We start from the raw sequence: 24,412 nt of genomic DNA on the forward strand, positions 1-24,412 counted from the left end.
GGGGTTAGAGGAGATGGTGGGGACTCAGGCCCATCTGGGAATTGGAACATTGAAATAATGTCATAAAGAGTTTACATCGTATTCATGAACATTATGTGGGGGAAGACACAGAATGATACAAAATTAACGAGACAAGGCCTAGCGTGCCTTGGTAGTGTTGCTCTTGCCACTCTGCAGGTGCGACCACCAGTCTTGGCGCTACACGCGTGCCCCCAAGCCGTGCGTCGCGAGCCCGTGGGCTAGGCGATTACACACATCATCCCAGCCTTGACGATCACACATGCCACCAGCAACCGCGCTGATACCCATCCGGCATAGACCGCAAGACGCCATCGCATTCGGTCCCTCAAACTGGGTGCTCCGCACCCAGCACTACCGGCAAGGGCGCCATGGGCCAGTGCCTCTTTGGCGCTCTCTATATGCGAATGCCTTAGTATCCTTGCGGGATGCCTCCTGTCCCATGCCCTGCACATGCGATGCACGTTGCACACGCACAGGCGTGCAGCACACCTGCACGACTCCACACATGTGCACAGCGCTTGGGGCCCATGCGCCCAGCACGTGCGGGCCTTCCCTGATCTGCCGCGCTTGAGCAAAAGGATGAAACAATAGGCAAGGGAAACTTCTAATGAACAAAAGGATGAAACAAAATTTTACTCTTTTCATTTCCTTGGTTGGCCCAACCAAGATGAATAACAAGTTGATCGAGTAGCTACATGGAATGATCATCATGATTCTCGTAATGAAGAAGTACAGAGCAATTATTGAACCTCAGAGAAAAGATCTCCTAGAAGATTAGCTGATCTTGATCGGATTAATGTCAAAACTGATGAGCTCCAAATAGACCCTGAAACACATTATTTATTTAAGAAGAACCTTGATTATTTCACGAGGCATCCAAAGAGAGTGTTTGGACATATGCCATGGAAGTAGTGTTGGATTCAATTGAGAGGAATAAAACACAGGAAATTGAGACTCCTAAATCAGGATGCAATCCTATTGGTCTTATGTGGGTTTATAAGGTGAAGCAGAATTCCCATGGTGATATAGTAAGACATAAAGCCAAACATGTTGTTGAAGAGAATGTCCAAAATTATGACATTGATTGTGAATAAGTCTTTGTTTTGGTGGCAAGAATTTGACTAAGTAGCTTTTGGGCCCGACCGCCCACGGTGATTGGCAAATTCATCACACGGATGTCAAGTCAGAATTTCTCCATGATGAGTTAGAAAAAGAACACGTGAGACAGCTAGACCATTTTGTGAAAGTGGAAAAGAACAAATGGTGATGAAACTAAGGAAGGCCCTTTCTAGGTTAAAACAAGCACCGAGGTCATGGTAGAGCAAGGTAGACGAGTGTCTAAAATCTCTTGGCTTGACTAGAAGCTCTCGAGATCATGTGCTCTAAATACTCAGGTACCTCACGATTCATAATTGGTGTTTATGCTGATGAATGGTTTGTAGCAGGGTCAGAGCATCATCCATTTGAAGAGTTCAAGACATAGATAAAAAGTAAATTTGAGATGAGTGACCTTAGTCTACTCGCCTCATATAATGGGATTTAAGTTACACAACCATCTAGAAAGATCAACTTGGGTCAGAGGAGTTATGCCTTGGAGATATTGGAGCAGCATGGTATGATCAAGTGCAACTCAACGCATACTGCATTAGAAAGTCGGTACGAGTTTAGAAAGGAAGAGTCACACTCAAAAGTGAACTCGACAACCTATGAGAGACTGGTGGAAATCCTCAGGTACTTAACCCACACAATACATAATCTTATCTTTCTTAGTAGGATGCTTACCTGGAGAATCCAACAACTCAACATATCAGTAGTGGATTGAAGATATTGAGGTATGTGAAAGGGACATTAGACATTGGTTTGGTCTATGATAAAGAAGAGGAAGACATAAAGTTATTTGGATACAAAGATAGTGATCATGCAGGATATCCAGATGATAGAAAGGGCTCGAGTAGAATGGCTTTCTTTCTCCGAACCAACTTGATCTCATGGGCATCTCAAAAACAAAAGGTTGTGGCCCTATCGTCATGTGAAGCTGAATGCGTCGCAGCCCCTTCTGCATATTGTCAAGAAATATGGTTGACAATATTAATTAATGAACTTATGGACAAGTCGAAGCTGAGTTCTTGCTCACCCCAAATTTAAACCTCAGATCAATGTGGAATTATTTCGCAATTCGTTGAATGTTTACTTCCGAAAATCTCATATTTTATTGCAATATTTGTTTATATGCTGCGACTAGTGGAACAAGTCGTCATCCTGCCACTAGATTGTGGGAAACTACCACCTTGGAGTCTCATCTATTGGGATGTGTTACCATCTATTACAGCTCTTAAACTCTTAATCTTAGCCTGTAAACGAGTGCATAAATCGACACGTAAAACGTTTATATTGGTGGATGCCATACATTTTGTCGTCTGATCTGATCGGGATGGGAAGAAAGTATTAAACAACTAATCACTGTTCGTGTAACGCATGTACAAGCCAAAACGGGGAGCTTATAGGATAGTCGTTGTGCCTATTAATGGTACGCTTAATTATTCTCCTTCATGCCCTTCTCAAGGTAAGAACTTTCCCCTGACGGTTCCGGCAGATCTGACGGTTGATAAACCTCCTAATATCACAGATTATATCCGACGAGCCCGAGAGCTTGGGGTAGAGGTAAGAGCCGTGAAACGCACCAGGATACACGACAATCTCTGCCTCTTTGCCGTTCTTCAGCAGGCTCTCGTAGTAGATCCGCTGCCAGTCAAGGAGAGGGTCGAGGTCTCCCGCCGTGATCATCACGGGGGGAAATCCTTCGCCTAGCTCTTTAGCCGAGGCGACAGGGTTCGCCGCTGAGTGGTCTCTGGTAGCCCCATCTGGAAGGAAAGCCTTCCATAGCCAGTCCGTTCGCTTCACACCGACGATGGAGTGAGCCTTTAGTGTCAACTCGGAGAGCACTCTTCTCTCTCCCCCGAAGAAGGGCTGGAGGCCGATCAGACCCGCGAGCTTGACATGACCGTGCTCGCGCTCGACCCATCGCCGAGCCACGTTGTGGGCGATGTTCGCGCCAGCGCTGTCCCCGACGAGAAAACAGAGCGACAAATCGGCGCTGCTGAGGAATTCTTGGAGAAGAGGGTTCTGGACGGGGGAGCCGGTCGCCTTGGCGGAGTCGAGGAAGAGGATGACGTCGAGTCCGTCCTCGTACTGGGCCGGGAAGCGGTGTTCTGGAGAGAGGCGGTAGTTGACGGAGACGACGGCCACGGACATCTGTCGACAGAAGCGGCGGCAGAAGGAGTCGAACTCTCGGGTGGCCGCGGAGAGGAGGGCGAAGCCTCCGCCATGAAAGAAGATGATGACCGGCAGGGGCTCGGCGACCGGCTCGGCCGGTAGGTAGAAGCGGCACCAGAGCCCGCGAGATGGATCGACGTGGTGGTCTGTGGTTCGCACGCCGCGCACGGGCTTAGGGTTCGGCGCTGCGTTGAATTCCACCAGCCAGAGAACGCGGCGGCAGAGTTCGCCGTTGCGGTGAGTAGCGGCGTCTACGGCGAGAGCGAACGCGCTGAGCTTCTGCTGAGATGTGAGAGGAGGGCATGGACAGAGTGTGGAGTTCGTGCAACCCATACTTTCAAGGTTTGTGTGTTCCTTCGTGTGAGGAATGGCGTACTAATAGGAGAACGGCAGGGGTTTAGTGACGTAATTATATTTTATACAATCCTGAATGAAAAAATCCATATTCAGCGTGTGGATATCTGTCACATCACTATTTATTCTCTGCCCTGAAGTATTAAAATAATTTTCTTTCATAACTTGGATCGCTAAAGAGGAAAAAATATCGTACCTGAGTGAGAACTAGTTGTATTTAAAGAATTATTAAGGAGAAAGGATTCTTCTTGGGCGGATAACGTGTTACATCACTCGTTAGTCCATGCGTTAGAGGAAAATTTGTTCCTCTCCCCTTGTCAATAAAGATGAGTCATTAATACCGTTATCATCTTTCTACTCGTGGTTTAGGACTACACGAAAGTCCATGAGTTGAAAGAAAAATTGGTCTTCTCTCCTCTTTAGTTTCAATTAAGAGGAGAGAAAAATATCGAACAGGATGGGGGCCAATTATCTTTAAAAGCATAATAAAGCAAAAGGGGATCCACTTTCCTGCGCTCCGCAGGCTGCGGTTATCATCTTTCTACTCGCGCAATTGTCCTCCCATGGCGTGTTTCGTTGAAGAAAAAATGTTTCGGCCACTAAGTTGTGTCACTGTAAAGGGTCAAAAATATCGTCTTCAAAGATCGCAGCCATTGTCTCTTGTCGAGGAATCAACCTCTTTCCAACGAGTTTGATAAAAAAGAGGGTAAGTTCTCTGGCAGATTGTCTGAGTTTTGAGTTGGGGTGTAGGAGAAAAGAATAATTCACCGCGAGGTTTCTTAATGCGGACGAAAGGATTCGCTCTACGTAATATTAACTCAGTTTTGCCGGCTTGGCCACGGCAGAATGTGCGTCGAATTGACCTACGAGACTAGGCCTTACCTTCCTCTTGAACAGATAGCGACACGTCTCACAGAGGTCAGATTGAATGATAATGGGTTTTCGAAATATTAATGCCAAATTGAAATGGTTATTTAATTATGAACAAAACAGGGCTAACCAGTGACTTGACCAGCTGAGCCTTACGTTCCTGCTTTAGGACCTCCACGTGCATTTAACCAAACGGCAATGAAAGGGGTAAGAGGAAAAACAACCGATCCCCCAAATATCAAACTCAAAGATAGAATTCTACGATTTTTAAAAAGGAACCTCTGATAACTGTTGGGCACTGGAGCTTATTTTGTCACATAGCTAGGGTTCCTTTATTTCGAAGAAATATAAAGAGAGGTCTCCAGGCCATGAGAACCCAGGAAGATTAAATGCAAGAAATTTCATGATAATATCGCATTGAACTGAGCATTTAATTTTGAACGAGTCGATCAGCTGGGACCTAGCCTGTGGTGCCCCCACGTTGTCATCTCCCTTGAGCCGAGGAATATGGACCGTTCCTGGTGGGGCAAACACTCCAGCCCAAAATTGAAGAGATGACACCACTCTCTCCAGAGGATACTAGTCACACCGTGATCATCGACTTAGGATCCAAGCTTAATTCAACAGTTGGATTTCATTTCTGAATTTTCTTCTAAATGTTAGATTTACAATCATGTTATTTCTCCTCCATGGCCCTGTAGACCAGTGCTGTAATAGATTACTTGATGATTCTTGGAATTTATTTTTCTTGTCAAAGATTGCTCTACATTTTTTTCTCTCCTACGGCTACTGCCGTTTATTGCCATCACTAAGAGGGGACACACTTCCTGTCCTCAGTCGTGTGTTGTCTTCTCGCCATTCGCCACCACTGGCATGAAAATGTTCTCACATCCCAGTGGCGCAATTTTGCTACTTTTCCTGTACTGCTGGCCCATTTCCTTCATTGCTCGTGTTTTGACGATAGACGTGGTTGTTCTGTTCTTTTTGTGCGAATTTTTTGTTCTATTTGGTTTCCGAACAGAACAAAAATGAATTCGAACAGAACATCGCACTCTGTGTGCAGTTCTTTTGTTCGCTTTGTGTGAATTCTGTTCTAGTTTTGTGCAAATGTGCGAATTTGTGCGAATGTGCAAATTTTGTTCGTCTAAAAAAAAGAACAGAATAAAGAACACGGCCCTGTGCCGTCCTTTTATGCGAATTTTTTGTTCGTTTCAAACAAACAGAACAGAACAACCATGTCTAATTGGCACCAGCTGCTCAAACCATCCCGCTGACCCCCAAGCACGCCGTCCTGTCGATCCTTGCAGTTGATGAGTACAAGGATATTAATCTATTTACTTGCTGTCACTCGGACTTATGCTATAGTTTTCAAGAGAACCATGAGAAGTGAAAATTTCTGCTCCACCAGAACTATGGGATAAATTAAGTACAATAAAAAAGTAAAGTCAATCGATAACATTGTAACTAGACTTACACTTATCATATTTAGGCAATGCTTTAGGATAAAAAATAAATCTAGACATTATGTTTGATATATCTTTATCATTTTAACATATTACTACAGCAGTCAGCCGATAAAATATCAAGACAAACCAAGCATAATATTTATATTTATGTTTAATCCTGGAGCATCGCCAAAATATGAGTAATATAAGTTTAATTACAGAGTTATCGATTGACTTTAGTATTCTGTTGGAGCAGAAACTCTCACTTGTCATGGTTCTCTTGAAAACCCAACAATCAGGCCCAACCACAGCAAGTGCATATAACTGTACCGTTGTGCTTTTCAACCACAAGCTGATACACTTGTCTGAGAGAGCACTCAGTATAAACCACATGAAAGACAGAGAACAAAATTGCATCTTTATAAGATGGATTAGGTGCTATCAGTCTTGAGATGGCTGCCTGGGCCATCAAAGACTGAACCTAACAAATAAACATAAGGACCTGAAAAGAAAATATTTACCGTACGAAAATTATCTTACAGATCTCAACCACCCAGTTAAAACACAATCAATTGTTTCCTCATTGACTAATATACAAGGAATTATGTGACGAGTATCCTTCGGCCAAACTCAATATGCTTTCAGGACCAAACATAATGTCATAATGCCCATTGAATCAAAACACTCATGTACCCTCTAGATCTCCGATTCTTTAAAAAATAATATCTTCATATCAACCACAGATCCACCCCAGTTCAATCAAAAAACATTGAGTTTATTTCTCTCATAACTCAATACGAATGATATTCATTTTCCAACCCCAATAATTATTCGCAAAAATAATATACTTTATAGGTAAAGTAAAATTTATTTTGAAATTAGGCTCCTGAATGACTATCAGGCACGTGTATTAAGAAAAAGGGAAGATACACTGAAGTGAGAGTTTTAGGAAATTTTTGTCTTGTAGTAGAGATAATTTGAGGGATAAGGTTTCATAATATATTAAATTGTATAATTTGGTTATTAAACTGGAAAACAATTAATCGTATTATACAATATATGTATTCATTGACTTATATCAAGTTTATTCTAGAGCTTTAAATTTGAGGAACATGGAGATTTTCTTAAGGGAGACAATCAATATGAGGACTTGTATACTACTTCATAGGTAATGGTAAAGTTATGTCTTCTTAAATAAAAGTAATTTGATTCACTCATTCAATTATATAAACACTTGAGGCTGATATTGACTTTAATTTTAATCTTTTGATTCCTAAATGTAAATTTTGAACACTGTGATTGTCAATTGGAAACAGCGTAAATACAAATTATAACTGGATGGATGTTAATTTTGAGCTAAATACAAAAGTTCAAAATCTATGATCAACTTTGAACTAAGATAGAGGTGAAGTATTTGGAGAGAATTAGAGTAACTTGGGACAATGAATTTCATATTTTATTTAAAAAATATTATTCATTTCAATTAAAATTTAAGCCATCTCGAAATTCCTATGTATGCATTTTGGTGTATGTTCAACCCCAGCCTGTTCGTTTTCTCTCTATGAGTAGCAGAATTATTTCCCTCTTTTGAACTCATGTATGTAATCATGATGGCAACATATCATTTTTTCTATCTTTCTCTATCATACAATGAGCAAGAGTGAGTTTTTGGTTTGTTATGATGAGGAAAATGGACAACAAACCCATGTTTTGTGAATGTTATTGTGCTCACTTGGAAATAATCAAGGGTGGGATCAATCAAGACTCTTTGACTACCATCACTTCATCAGCTTAGCCAGTTTTTGTCTTGTTGTATCAGAATAGGGATAGTGGATGCTTATAGTAAAAGCCAGTATTGTGGAAACCAGAAGTTGCATTCCTGTCTTGAATTTTCTGATACATCATACATTTGTATATCGTGATTCATATTTCTATGAATTCTTCTTTAGATCATGAAATCATTTACATCTACAAATAACTAATTCGAAAAATATTTAATACATTACAATAATTGTCATGTGTAATATTATTTTTCATGTTTCTACATTATTTTTATGAAGCCTCCTAAACCATGCATTGCAGATCCAGAGAAGATGAATTTTGATAATAGAAAATGGAAAAAGGTAATGACTAAAATGAGGACAAAACTAAAAATAATAAGTTTCTCTATAACTTAAATTAATCTAATTTTGGCCCTCCTGAGCTGAAATTTTTGAACTTGTACCAAAATGACATGCTATGTCATTTAGGAAAAAGTTTCAAAATAAAGATATAAAGAAAAAACTTAATATAAATCAGGATAGCTTTTTTATAAATTACTTCAAATTATCATGTGAAGATACTAAAGCACAGCCTCAAGTATCATTGTGTGAGCTCATTTAAAATTGTAAATATTCGGTGAACATGAATTACCTTATCTTATTGAGAGAATGAGATGAATTTCCACATTTTCTCGAAGTTTTTTCGTAAAAAATTTAGTTTAGTTGAATCCAAAATTTTTGATGCAAATTTTGATAACAAAGAGAACCTAAGCCCCAACGCAATCTAAATAAGATGATAAAGATTCAAGGAGGAGAAGAAAACTGAACCTAATCTTCTCTAGAGACCATGTCAAAGGGAGGCATGATTTTTGGAACAAGCTACATAACTTGAATTTGTATGATGTTTTCTTATTGTAGCCACTTAGTTACTAATTAGTTTTCTTGTTAAAACTTTAGCAACATGGTATCTAGATTCATATCAAATTTCCCTAAAACACTATTTTCTCAATCATTTCTCTAATTTCCATATCTAGATCAATTTTATGAGTTTCTCTCTAGAATTTTAATTTTATTTAAGCCAAATTCAATGTTTGGCAGACACATATGCCTTGTGCTTTGGCCCATAAGGCTTCGCTGATGACCGATGAACCGGGTGTGGATGGTAGTGTGCCCAAGCTTCCCCCCCCCCAAACGCACATGGGAGCACGTGTTTGGTGTATGTGGGAAGGTTTTCCCATTCTAGAAAAAGTTTATAAGGCAACGTAAATGTAGTATTACTGTAAAATTGGTTTCCAATTGCTCTAAATTTCAGGTCAAAATAAAATTAATCTAATTTAAAGTTGATTAAATCTGAGAATCCTAATTAAATTTGAATCATAATGGTATAAAAACTAATGGGAATGGTATAATATTCACTTTTTGATTACCCATTTTCACATTTTACCATAACCGATAGTCAAGGTTCAAAGCTTTTCAACACCTCAAACCACATTTAAACCTTCATCCCATTAGTTTTCAATGGCTTTAAATTTCTGTAAAGCAACATAAATGTAAGATTACTCTAAAATTGGTTTCCAATGGCTCTAAATTTCATGTCAAAATAAAAGTAATGTAATTTAAAGTTGATTAAGTCTGAGAAATCCTAATTAAATTTAAATCATAATGGTATAAAAACTAATGGGAATGGTATAATATTCACTTTTTGATTACCCATTTTCACATTTTACCATAACCGATATTCAAGGTCCAAAGCTTTACAACACCTCAAACCACATTTAAACATTCATCCTTTAGTCAAAGATGATTCAGGTTTAAATTAATATGATTAATTTCCTGATGGAGCGTGTCCAGACGATGTCAATGAATCTTCGGCGTAGCCATCTTCGCCGTCATCAGCATCACCAGCAATCCGTGTCCAGCCTGACGAGCACGCCAAAGCGTCCCTGAAGACGCCCGGGTTTAAATATCTGTTTTCATTATCTGTCCGTGTCTGAGTTTGTATCATCATGTTTTAATTATCTGTTTTCTATCATTTTGATTTATGTTTTGTGCTCATCACGACAAGTGCACCCTACTCGTCGTGATGCATCCATATCATCGTGTTTTCGTATATGTTCATATTATTTTAAGCTCACATCGTCTCATCTGTTATTTTCTTATTTGTGTTTTAAATGGGGGGGGGGAGGGGGTTCTTATTGGACTCCCCCTTTACGGACTCCATGTAATGGGCCCATCATGGCGCTACATAAGGTGGTGGCGACGTCAACACCCCATCTTTGGACGCGCCTCCACCGTCACCGGCGTCAACCCGCATCCTAACTCATCGCCAACATCAAGTGTAGAACCGCCCTGATAACGACCAAGTAAACGCGCCGGCATTTGACACGCCTCCACTTACACACGACACATCATGCATCATGACACGTCGTCAACGCCAGATCCAGAACTGCCCTTTGACGTGACACCATAGCACGTCGTCTATTTTATCCTATTTCTCGTGTTTTCTCTTTCCTCCAAGGCCTATATGTACGCCAATGTTGCACGATACACTTGGTGAATCATTTTTCATGAATTGAAGTTTTCCTTCCTCTTGAAGAATTTGCCCTAATTCTCCTCCGTTCTAATCCGTCGCTGCCACCGCTTGTCACTGTCGCCACCCAGGCAGGCCACCGCCGCCAACGCCGGCCATCGCCCGCGCCCTTGGCTGCCACCCTGTGCCCTGCCTCCAGCGCTCCGCACCCTCGGCCAATCACACCCTTGGCCGGCGCCCTGCGCCCCGGCCGCCTGCGCCTGCGCCCTCGGCCGCCCGCGCCTTTGGCAACCACCCTGCGCTCGGCCGCCGCGCCGCCATGCCCTCGGCCACCCGAGCCCATGGCCGCCTGCGCCCCTGGCCGCCCGTGCCCCCCACACGCTCGGCCGCCCACGCCCCTGGCTGCTCGTGCCCGCCGCGCATTTGGCTACCCTCCCCCGGCTACCTGTGCTTGTCGCGCCTTTGGCCGCCCTCACAGCCACTTGTCACCACACATATCGTTTAGGTTTTGGAGCACTGCCCCGAACCCCCCAAGGCAGCGACTCCCCCCTTGACCGCCTAGTTGGATCTGCGACACCTAGTCGAAGCGCACGTCAATCGCCAGTGCCAACGACGCATCAAGAATCTCTCACATTGCCACGACGCACTACTCTAGTGCTGAGGTATGCTCTGCACCCTTTGGTGATCATGTTCGTCATCCAGTATTCTTCGAGCGTTTATCCACCGCCGTCGGATTTGATTTGGATTTAGAATCTTCAAGTGATTAGTTGAATAGGCCTTTGAATCATTTAGTGATCGTCGTCCGGATCTATTGCACGTGTTGCTTTGTTTTCACCGCGGTGGTTGAAGACAGTACTCCCACCCTTGACTAGGAAATGGGCTGCAACACCATTATTTTCACCGGATTTAATTCTCGAACTCGATCGTGTGATTTGTGGTCTGTTTTATCCTATCCTTCCCCTAGTTGTCCTAGCACCCAGCTCCCATCATCATCCTGCATTCTACCTCCCCTAGTCATCCTGCATCATAAGGCCATGATAGGACTACATTTTTCTGTAGATCTGGATTTTGTGTTTGGCAGTTATAGTACAATCTCCAGGTCTCACCGTGAGAAGAGAAGAGAGAAGGAGGAAGAGGAAGGAGGAAAAGCAGTAGGAAGAGAAGAAGGAAGTTCCACAGAGAAGGATCATTGATAGTCCCCCCCCTCTCTTCTCCGCTTCTGTGATTGCCTTCCTTGGCACCCGCCAACCTGTCCGTCGAACTGTCATGATCTCAATCGGTGACCCTAGGCCCCCCCTCTTTGACCTGTGGAACATGAGCAGTCGATTCCTTACACCGCTACGCAATAGGACAACACTCCTCGCCCAAGCGGTCTTCCCCAACAACAGATGTTGCTTGTGCATGGGTTTTTGCCGTGCCGTGGTCAACGCGCGTGACATGTGATGGGCGTTGTTATGCTCGCGTGCTCAATCTTCACGCGCCGGCTCCGTGGTGATTTCGCTGGCGCCTTTGACGGGCACCTGTTGCACCACGACTGCTTGGGCCTTGAATCGACGGCTCATCTCCTGCACTGTCTAGGGTGCCTGTTGATAGCAACATCGATTCGCTCGACCATTGGATGACACTCCTGTTGCCGAACGTCAAAGCCGCACGGGTCAATAGCTGATCTCAGTCTGCCTGATTGACCTGCCTTGGCAGCTTGTGTAGGACCTTCCCGTGCGGCTCTTGACGGTTATGGAGACCTGGAAATTCTGCGTGCTCGTGCCTGGTTTGCCCACGTGGTTCGCCCGCAGATCTACTAGCTGACCTATAACACCTGGTCTGTCGATCTGCCTCCCTTCGAATAGTTCGAGCATTGGTGGTGATCAGCCTGGCACTCTGGTTGGTGCCGCTTGAGTCATTGCGCGACATCCGCGTGCGTCGTCTATGCATTAACCACCGACCTGCGCCCATTCCGCTCCCGGAGTCCTTCTTTTGCTCTTCCTTCTGCTTCGACTTCTCCAATCTCCGACTATACGCTCCTATGGCGTGACACCGACGCCGGTCAAGCCAAGTCGTGCCCGTCATCGGCACGCCTCCACCTACATGCCCGTCCTGGCATTTGCATTGACGAAGACCTGGACGAGCGACGCCACCGAAGAGGTACGCCATCCCCTTGCTCGTTAGTTATATTACGTCTTTCACTATATATTTGGCTTCACTCCACCACGTTGAGTTAGATTAGGTGAGAGAGAATTACTTCGAGAAAACTACAAGTTGAGTGTCTTCCTAGGTACGCGCTGAGCACGTCCGTTACGTGCAAGCCCCTACGCAATTATTCTGTTCGACGCCGTAGTCACCGTTGTCATTCCAACGAGGATCAGAAGGTCACCGTCATCGGTCGCCCGTTCTTGAGCTCAGATCGGTGAATTTCCCACTCGTCGTCCCTACACGTACTCTCCACTTTGCCCATTGGTATCCACGTAGTTACATTCACTTAGTGATTTACCCATCATACGGCGCCAGTCACAACGTCCGACATCATTTCCTCTTTTCTCCTAAACATTCGTCCGCCAAATCCGAAAATTTATCTTTCATGGCTATAATTTAATTTAAAAAACATAAATATTTTTAGGCGTTTAGTATTTTTTAACTTGTTTGGTTTCATTTTCTGTAAATTAATTCCTATGATCAAGTAAAATCTCAAATCTAAGAAACCTAAAATTATAAATTTTGATGAAAAGTTTTTCTTGATTTAATACCTTCTTTCTTGTGTCTGAACCTTAGTCTCTCTTATAAAACAAATCATTGTTAATATTGGTTCTTTAATAAGAACCTTTAAATGGTACTTAGTAAAAATTAGGTACTTGATTAAGAATATCAATTCTCAATTGTGAAATATTTTTTCAAAAATTTTATTTAAATTGTGAAATTCTCATCATACAAAGAGACTTATTGAAAATATATCTTATGAAAATATTTAAATCAGTCATATGAGATAATAATGTGACCAACTTATTTAAACTTCAGAATTCTAGATGATACAAAGAGATTTAATGTAAAAAAAATTAAACAAAATTTTTAAATCAACCATATGAGATATGTATGTACGCATCATTAGGCTTTGAAATTTTGGACCGGGGACCGGTCGAACTGGACCGAACAGGAACCGAAGAAGACCGGACCAGAACTGGACTGAACTTCAGGTAAGGTTTAGGTCCATGCCAAAACACTGGACCAGACCGGACCCTGTCCCACGCACTACCCATCCCCCTCCCCGTCGTCTTTCCCATCACCCGCCCCAAGCGCTCATCGCTGTTTCTCCGTGCGCACAACACCTCTGCCACCCCCGTGCTCCTCTACCAACCCTAGTACCGGACCGGACCGGGACCGAACAAGACCGGACCAGAACCGGACCGAACTTCAGGTAAGGCTTAGGTCCATGCCAGAAAACTGGACCGGACCGGGACCAGGACCACCAAACCCTAAGCATCACATCGTGGGAGGGGTGTACTACTTTTAATGAGCAACTTGTCAAAGCCATGCAATGATACAAGATATTATATTATCAAGAACTTCATGTGGCTTGGAGAGGCTGATAGAAATCTTTTTTTACGTTTCACTCAAGGTTCAGACTTTTTTAGGCTGGAATTAATGACTTCCTCACCCTTCTCATCTTACAGCCAATGGTGTTCTCTGTAGAAAAATTATCCTCTATCCCCACCTTGTGATGCACCACTCAAGTAGTCCCTCTCAGTGGTTTCTAAGTGAGTGGATATGAAGGATGTGGTCAGGACACTCAGTAGAAACAATGTCCCCGGCCGATGGATTCTCCACATACCTCTTTTTCTCTTCCCTGGTACGATTGGTTCAACTTGGTCATGTCCATCAACGAAACAATGAAACTCAAAGTTTATTTTTAAATCTGGAAACCCACTTTCCTTATAATTATCCCAAAGTGGATAACCTCTCTTATTTGATAAATGCTAAAAAGATGCATCTACAATAATTACAAAAAGACAAGGAATATTCCTTGACAGGCTCATCACTCTTGAGTAGTGTAATGTTTTCAGGGTTATGATATTCAAGATAATTTTATCCTACTTAACCAACAAGGGCAATAATTCAACTCCAATAACATTCCTAGATCAAGCATCATCATCCAACTTGATTTGAATAATACCTTTGATAAAGTGGAATGCAGTTTCTTTATTAAGCTGCTGTAGGACTTAGGTTTTATAATGGAGTTTATTGCCCTTTATTGATGCTTGTATTAAAAAGAAACATTTTCTTTTATTTGTGATTAGAAACTCAATTCAGGTATTCATGATCATATGAGGTCTACATCAAGGCGATCTATATCACCTACCGATTTTATATTGGAGGAAGATGTGCTTAGTGATAATAAATTCCCTATGTAGGCATATTTCTGGAAAAGGGTTTTCTGGTTTGCTCACACTACCTCTTCCTGTAGTATTCAATTATCTAATTTAATGGAACTAAATAATCCATAGTACAACTCAAGAGCATTTAATTGCGTACAAGATGCTCTTTTGTCAGGCCCTTAATGCTTTTCAAGAATCTTTTATAATTGTGTCATACATTAAAATAAGTGCTCTCACATTCTCCTGCACTGCATGAAGTACTAACGAGGAGGAATACCTTTTATTCTAGGATGAACCATCTTTATCAGTTAACACAACCTTCTATCATTCTTTCCCAAGAAGGCACAACCAACTAATATCTTATGACCTCATGAGCATCCCATAGCTCACTTCAGAGCTGTGATAAACCAGAAATTTTTCGTTATATATTTAATAATATATTATGATATATGTAATATTTTTTAAATTTCCCTTACGTGTATAACTTGAGTAAAGGTCAAATCCATTTAGAGAAGGAATTAAAAAGTGAATTTTTTACATTTATTTTTCTAGAAATTAAGTATAATCTGTTTCAAGAAAAAAAGCAGAAGAAAATTCAAAATATTAATAACATGGTGAAATAATATTTTTCTTTCAAAGTTAATTTATTTACACTTACTATTTATATGATGGTGAAATAATTTCTCCTATCAAACCTAATAGAATATATATATAATTTTATGGCATTTAATAGAAGTAAAAAATTATTAATTCCAATAAGAATGCATTTGACAGAAATTATTAACTCCATCAAGGACGACGTCGAAGCCCCCGCCGTCATCGGTGACACCGGCCGGCTCGAACCCTGCCAGATCAGCCCGCCAAGGCGAGGGCAAAGGTATCTAGATAGTTTCAATTTTCTCAGGCCATTATCCTCGCAAAGGTCCTTTTTGTTTCGTCATTTTCCCTTCGAACCCACTTCCCTTTTGTTTTGTTTTAAGACATCTGTATTAATGATCTTAAGTGGGGGCCCTTTCCTAATGGGTTCCCCCTCTTTTGGTCCCTCCTTAGGGCCCATATCCCTCCCTACATAAGGGAAGGAGAGGGCACCCTAAAAAGATAGAAAGACTTTGAATTTTTGGAAAGAAAGGTATCCCCATCTGTCCTCTTGTGAGAGGAAGAAGAAAATATGAAAAAAAAAGGAGAAAAAAAAGAGAGTGAGCCCTGTTCCGCCATCGCCGTTCCCCATTCCGTCGAGTCCCATTCCGTCGGGACTCCGCCAACGAAACACTAGCCCGTGCCTACGGCGACGCCGTCAGCCCCGCGCCGCCGCCGCTCGAGATCCGACCGCCGGCCTCCAGCGGGGACCTTGAGACCGCCGCAATCGCTGGATCTTGTTGCCGGAGCCCTAGGCCGGCCACCCCTCCGCCGCCGGAGCCACACCCGCCACCGATCGCGGCTACAAGCCGCTGTCGTAGTCGATCGCAGGCCCATCCGCCACGCCCCACGCACAACTGTAGGCCACCACCCGCGCCACCATCACCCACGCCACCGCTCGAGCTGCCGCATCGGGCATGCCATCGTTGCCGCCATCACTCGTGCCACTGACATGCTGCCGTCGCGCCGTCGTTGCACCACCATGCCGTCTGTGTCATCGTTGCTCGCGCTTCAAGATGCCCACGATCTGCACCGCGCCTTGCACACTGCGTCGTGCACTGATCGCTGCTACTGTTTATCGTGGCAGCCGCGCACCACACTCCACGCCGCATCACCTCACTCCTTCATCCGGCTTCGCTTCAGCGTCAACGCTCGTGAACCATGCCACGCCGCCCGTCAAGCAGCGTCGTGCCGCCACCGGCACAGCTCCACCTACCTTGCTCGTCGGTACTCTACATCGACAGGCGTACGACTCTGGGACGACCTCGCTCCTCTAGCCCACCCATTAATTATCTTTGTCGTATGCCCTTTGATTGCACTCCACCGCACTCAGGATAAAGTAGGTGAGAGGGTAAACGGACATGAGAGCGTCCAACAAGCATCTTCCCAAGGTATAGGCCGAGCATGTCCGTTATGTGAGAGCACCAACAGATCTAATCCGTTCGGCATCATAAACTCCTTAGTTGCTCTGACAAGGGTCAAGAGGTCACCGTCATCGTCATCGATTGCCCACCTTGGAGCATGGAGCCTGGCAAACCCCACGAGTCGGGTCCTGCATATACCATCGCCTAGTGTTATCATCGCATCACATAGTCCCATCTCCATAAGTCCACACCGATGGACGACGTCTTCGATGACGTCCACATATCATCTCCTCGGTACCCGAGTATCACCTCGGTACCCCCCCTCGGGATGACGATACCGCCATCATCCTGCACCACTAAGTCCTCATATTGCGACGCAGCACCATCATCTCTTTTTGTTTCAATACTTCTCTGAGGAATCACTAAATTGGATGTGATTAGAATAGATATCTACATTAAAGGCTTATACATGTAAGGTGTTACATACATTCATGGAAATTAAGATCTATCCACATCCATTTTGGCGATTACTAGAAAAAGTATTTCAATAGTAGAAATGATGGTGGTGCGTTGGAATGGAAATCCACATTAATGGATTCTACATTCAAGGGGTTACATGCATTCACGTAAATTTAGGCCTATCATTTTTCTCCTTCTGATGCATTACATGTTCCTATGTTTTTCTTAACCTTTAGTATATCCGGTATTCATCGAATGTGCATTTTTCAAGTCAAAAATTATAATGTTTGGGACTTTGATACGTCAACTTTCTCATTTTGCATTATTCCAATGAACAGAGAGAAAAAAATGGCAGATAAAATTAATAATTATAAAATTCATTTGAACCCAAATTTATCAAATAACCCACTTAAATATATATATATTAGTAGTTGTAAATTTATTTTTATGAATTTCTTGCCAGAAATCAATTTATAAAAATAAAAAAATGTTCAAAAAATTATAATACCATTATAAAAATGCAATAAATAATTTTATGCCCAGAGTGTACGAGTCTGTGTTATTTTAATGATACTAAAAGTTTTAAAAGTATTTCATCACATATGGATCATATTACTTAAAAATTAGGATCGATATTTAATAAATCACTAAAAAATTGAAGAGCATGATTTTTTAAAAAGATAGGAGAGGCTTAAATATGAAGAAATAATGGGATCCACAAAGTTACAATTATGTGATGAAATATGATGAAATAAAATTACAATTCTCTATGTTAATTTATATGAAAAAAGAACACTTTGACAATAATGTCAACAAATGGAATCACAGTTAAGATTCAAGATTTCTATTACACATCAAGTATAATAATATCTTCCTTTGAATTAAATCTAAATGTACAGAGCTTTATTTGGCATGTAATTATGTGTCTTATTTTTACATAAGGCTTAATTTACATTGTCCATTGTTGGGACCTATTAAGAAAAATAAATTCCAATGTAAATATATCTTGTTATTTGAATGGTAAATTATATTAAATCTACTAACATTTAGGAAATTTTTTAATTGATTATTTAATTAATAAGTATTGATATATAGTCATATATATAACTATGTTTATTTATAAGAACGGTAAGAATAAAAAAAGAACAATTTATCTAGGTTACTTTGAATTCATAAATATACTTTTATTTGTTAGAAATAAAAAGAGCTACTGAGATTTTGACCATCGATTCCATTTATTTGAATTTTGAATGTTTTATCAACAAAATTAAGTTCCTCTTATTCTTATCTATTCTATAATTATATGGGTCTTACATTAAAAAATTATCTCTCTGTATATTGAGCCTATGAAATAGAGGCTACTTATTTGGCCCTCATAGTAATAATATTCTGTATATTGAGTCTCATTTTATGATATTGTGTTTGTGATTATTTGATTTTATTTAGCTCCATGACCCTATCAAATTCTGTATCCTCCATATATTGTATGAAACATCTCTCCTTGAAATAAAATGAGTGACCAAAATTGTCCGTACAGAAATTTTCTTGTACAGTAAAAGAAATGATCAAGCACAAGCTTAGCATAGAAGAGCTCAATTTTTATACATCTGTAGGATCCATAATATGGAGAAAAATATATATATAATATCATTTGTATGAATAAAGTTTGTTCTATATTCTATTATCCCACTATTTTACATGTGCATTTCCGATTCAGGAAGATCTATCACTGCCCATTGTATTAAAAGAGAGTACAAGACAAATATAAAAGATACTGAAATACATATAAAAAGGAGTAAAATTTAAGAACAAAAATAATAAAAAGGTAAAAATATTAATTGTTGACTTATGCTCAACATCTGTTATCGAAGGATTTGAAGTACCATATTTTCTCGCATGAAGAATCAGAAATATTCAATAAATATTATAAAAGTATTTAAAAACTTGTTTGTCCAAATTCTGATGGCGAGGACGCCAACACTTCAGCGTCAAACACGTCACCGCGGTCAACGGGAGTCAACACAGGAGTCAACACAGGAGTCAACACGCCGCAACCGTCGACCACCACGTCCCCACATGCGTCATGACACGACGCCAAAGGCAGATCCACAACTGCCCTTTGGCGTGACACGGCGCACGTCTTTATTTTATCGTCATCTTCTCTTTCCTCCAAGGCCTATATAAAGGCCATTGTTTTCAAGAAACTCTTACGCAATCATAATTCAAGAATCTTGTTTTTGTTTAACTCTTCTTGGAGGATTGCCCAGCCTCCCCTCTCTTCCACCTTCAAACCCTAGCAGACGTCGCCGCCATCGCTGCCGTCACCGCCGCGGCCTTGCGACGTCAGCCTCCCCTCTTCTCTCTCTTTCTCTCACCCTCTCCCTCTCTCGCCCAAGGTTGCACGGGTAGCCCCGCCAAGGAGCTACTCAGGCCGCCCGCTCGCCGCGCGCCGCGCCGCGCACCGCCCGGCAGGCCGCACAGCGCCCGCGCATACCCGCGCGCCACCCACGCACTCGAGCATCGCCCGCTGGCCTCAGACGCCGCGCGCCGCCGCGCCGCCCACTCGCCCTCATGCGCCGCCTGCGCGCCGCCCGCACGCCCTCGCACGCCGCCCGTGCGCCGTCCGTGCGCCTCCCGTCCGCCATCCGCGCTTCGAGCCATCTGGGTGCCGTCCACGCTTCGAGCCACGCACGCTGCGCGCGCTCAGGAGCGCTCCGCCGCACTCTGCGCACTCAGCGCCGGCGCTCTGCGCGCTTTGCGCGCGCGGGTGTTCGCCCACGCTTGACGCTTTGCCCACGACAACCGCACTCAGCCAGGGCCGTTCAACGCCCAGAACGTCCAGCCTCATCTTCGTCCAGTGGGCCGTTCAACGTCCGGATTCGCCCAGCTTCGTCACGATCAGAATTGCCCGCAACCTCTTCACGCACTACAGTGCCGAGGTACGCCTGAACTCTTTGGTGTCGAAGTGTTCTCCGTCCAGTGTTTTCTCGGGAAGTTTCCACCGCCGTCGGAATCTGAATTGGTTTGGATTCTCTGCTTCTTCTACCTCCCTCTCGAGTGTTTCCTCGCGACGCGAATCCGACTTATTGATTTTGGTGCTTAGGCATCGTCGCGGTGGGGGAAGACAGCACTCCCGCCCTCGATAAGGGTCGGAGCTGCACCACCAGATTTTTCATCGGTTTTAAAGTATGAATCCGACCGTGAATTTCTGTGGATTGTTTTATCCCTCACACCCATCCTACCCTTAGTCCTGTCGTCCCGCCCTTCCTCGCCTACCCGTAGTCGTCCTACGTCAAATTCTTTGAAGAGAAATATTTTTCCAAACTTTGTGGGAATATTTAAGTAAAACATGTTTTGTAACATATCTAAGAAACTAAAACATATTCTTTTCCTATTTATCGATTAAAATATTAGGTGGTATGAGTTGGTATATCTTTGGCACCAATAATGGTGGATGCTATAGTATTACAATAATGCATATCATTTCAAATTTCATAATTTATTTATGAAATACTCAACACATGAAATTAATATCAAGAATGTCACAAAAGTGGATCCTTGATGACCTAGATGGTATGTGAGACTGCTACCAACCAAATAGCAGATAAAATCACTTTAAACTATATATGCAAGTCAAGTCCTTAATGACACCATATTGTAAAAGTCCCAACTTGGTTTTTAGGATCCTAAAGTTTTTTATTATTTATTTATTTTTAAGATCCATATCTAATGATGAGTCTTGACAAATAATATATGTAACAATTTATTTAAGCATAAATCTATTTCCATTTTTAAGGCATAATTACTTTGTTGGTTGAAGCACTTAAGCAAAGTTAATTAATGTAGTAAATAAGTTATGTTATTAAGGTAATGTTGGCTCCATTTAACATAAGCTTACCCTATATCGCATGATACCTTCCCCCTCCAAAGAGATTAAGCCATCCAATAAATTACAGCATATTGACTAAGGGCTTCTCAGTCATGCCACATAGTCATGACTCATTGGACCAAAGTTTGGGACACTGGAACACCTTAGTGATTGGGCCATACCCGCTCTCCTATGAATCCGCTTCCCATTTTGAAGTCGCAAGTTCCCAGACTGCTAAAGAGCCCTTATGGGGTACAATGGGATAGAAAATATGCCATAAGCAGTTATGAACATAAAAATATATTTATTCCCATATTTAAGATTATTTTTCCATTAAAATTTTCATGTTATTCATCTCTTTCAGAAATGAGAATTGATTTGATCTCCATAGTGGCGTAAGAGCTTGGGCATCAAATCAGGAGTTCTATATAGGCTTGATAGGATCCCTTAAGCCATTTAATCATGGATTATACCATCTAAACTGATAACATGATAAAAGCATGTATATTTTTATAGATTTTAGATTTTTTGGTATTATTAATTTAGAATTTATCATGTTATCACTATAATTAACTAAATTTCTACATTTTGCACAATATGGTTATTTTTGACTAAACTGCTTGACTTCTTTGAAGTCAAGAAATTGTAGTACTTATGAGTATTACATAGTTTCACATGTGCAGAAACTTAGGGAATAGGAAGATGGTAACTCTTAAGGAGTTGGAGAATTTGTGTGAGCTTAGTGATTCTACAAAGAGGCTTGAAAATATCAAGTGGAGTTGTGGACCTTCAAAAGAGAAATCTGAGGAAGATGGGCCACTATCCGACATGTCCTTTGGGCTCTCAAAAGCCTTATTAAGAAAGAAGCTAAATATTACAAAGAGAAGCTCCCAACCAATGGAGAAAAAGAGGCAAAATGGCAAGTAAAGATAATAGAAAATGCCCAAAAGGGTATTTTAGTAATTCTCCCAATATATAAATATACTTTTTCTCCCTCATTTCCCCTCATTCGGGACATGCTCTAGCAAGTGGCTAGCCAGTAGGACATGGCATTATTCAGAATGCAGGTTGTTCTACCTGCTTAATATAAGTTTATTGAAGTTTTCTTTTAATCTCATCTCTTGTTTGCATTGAAAAATGCCTGATCCTGGAAATTATAAGTATCCATACTTGAGAGGAAGCATTGAGGTCTCAGTAAACTTGCATTGAGGCTTTAGGATCATAGATTTCTACTTTCTCCATCATTTCCCATCCATTTACGAGTTAAATCCATCATTTTCCCACTCAGAACACTCATTTTCTCTAATTTCTCTCTCTATAATAGGTTTTTCTCTCTCTAGACCTTCATCCATATCTCTATCTCTTCATTTTCTCACTCTATCTCTTCATTTTCTCACTCTATCTCTTCATTTTCTCTCTCTATCTCTTCATTGTCTCTCTCTATCCTCTCATTTTGACCTTTTCTCTCTCTAAACATGTTTATTTCTCCATCTAAAATATCTCCCTACCTCTCTCTTGATCCTAAAGCATTTCCCATTTCGAATCCCAAAAAACATTGCATTAAAATACCACTTTTATCATTTCAAAACTCAAAATTTCCCTCTTCTAGCCACCACCATGCAGTGCTGTGCAGTGTCGTGCGGTGCATGTGCGGCAAAGACAGCCCTCTGCCCGCCCGTCCGCGCACAGGCAGTGCACACGACTGCAGGGCACAGGGTAGCCCTGTGCAGCAGTTACCCAAATCGGCTAAGTCCTTACCATTGGGTTAAGCCCAATAGGGTTTAAGCCCATTTGGCTAAGTCTTCACTTAGCCAAATTGGGCTGAACCTTGGTGGGCTGACACACCAAGGCCAGCCCTATACGGGCCACACCAGGTCCGCTGGCCGATCTGGCCTGCCGCTACCGCCGCCGCTCCGCCACCACAGTCGTCGCTCCATCGCCGTCAGCGTCACTGATAAACTCAAATAAGGGTAGTCATTTCCATGTATTATTCATCTTAAATCTCCTAAAAGTAAGTACAACATTGCCAAACATGCTTATTTTGCATAGTAATGAGATCATGCCTTTTCACTTTCCCAATGATTAAAAAGCTTACATTTTCTAGTTAATTAATGTTTCCATCAATGGTTTGACATGCATTTCACAAGTTACACAGTTTGGGATTCACTTTTAAGGGGATTAGAGGGATATTTCTAACCCCCACTTGACTCATTGAGTCAAGTGGGATATGAATCTAACGATTCCCCTAGTGTGTTGACTCTTCAGGTCAAGGTTGACTTTTGATGGTCATAAAATTATGAAATTTTATGGGGAATTCAAGACAGGAGTCTTGAGGCTTAGGAAAAAATTTCAAGTCAAAAGGAGCAATGAAGAAAAAGATGAATGCTAACCAGTGGAGTTGACTCAATAAATAGGCTTGGTATGAAGGAGCTTGAAGGAGACCTTCTAGAACGTCCTTGGAGGCTTCCAGGTTGATCAAGACACATGAGGGTGACTCCAGCTGGCAGATCCTGTTTGGAGGAGAGCCAAGGGTCGAGATCCAGCCCAGGATCCATGAGGTGGAACCCATCCACCCATCCATTCCAGCCCAAATCCAAGGGCTAATGATGACTTGTAACTAACTCTAACAAACTTGTTCTTTTCCCTTCCCATTGGTTAGAGTTAGTTGTAACTAACTATAGCCAGTTGGAATCTGGTTGATTGGGGCCTGATCGCCTGGATTGAGGCCTCAAGAACTCAATCCTGGGCGTTCATCCATAATCCAACCACCAAGAATGGCTGAAACAAACACATGTACCCCTATAAAAGGGCCCCCCTCACCCTCCTTGAGGGCATCCAAGAATTTAGTATTGTTTTGTTCACTTTCTTTCTTTTCTGAGCTTGTTCCTGGGTCCATCTTCATTCTGGAGGTGCAAGGAGTCTTCTAGGAGCGTCTTGGATCTCAAGCCAGCTGGTAGGGAGCTGGAGAAACAACCTTGGGCCCTTTGGGGTGTGACAAAAAAGGTTACGTGCTTCTTCTCATCCTATCTCCTCCTGGAATTTTCTTAAGCTTCTTGGCTATCTTAGGTAGATAGCCAACGTCTCAAGCTTTCCAACACCTACTCACACGTGTCAAACCGATATCTGGAACTCGAGATATCGTCGTTTTTGTCCACTGCACGTGAGAGGACCTCCGCCCACGCGACCAGCGGTGGAGCGCTGAAGCATCAGCGCACAAGAGGCCCTTCCGCCCGCCTATTCAGCGGCGGAAGCGCCCACATTGTGCGCTATCTCTCTCTTACTCTCCTTTTCTCACTCAATTAAATTCAGAATTTTTTATCTCTCCCTAGAGACAATAAACAATTCTGAAAAAATTCTCAAAAATCATTCTCGGTCTAAGCTTCCTACGGAAATTTTTTCACACTTGCTAAAATTCATATCATCTTTATTAATTGAACATAAACCTGCTTAATCACTAAAAACATTACA

General features: G+C 42.2%; 1 pseudogene; it reads right to left on the reverse strand.

The window, feature by feature from the left end:
- Positions 1 to 2,466: 2,466 nt before the first annotated feature.
- Positions 2,467 to 3,695, reverse strand: LOC144706682 (putative carboxylesterase 18 pseudogene; annotated as a pseudogene).
- Between the last annotated feature and the right edge of the window lie 20,717 nt (positions 3,696 to 24,412).

The sequence above is a fragment of the Wolffia australiana genome, chromosome 8 (genome assembly GCF_029677425.1).
Source record: "Wolffia australiana isolate 7733 chromosome 8, ASM2967742v1".
Taxonomy (NCBI): domain Eukaryota; kingdom Viridiplantae; phylum Streptophyta; class Magnoliopsida; order Alismatales; family Araceae; genus Wolffia; species Wolffia australiana.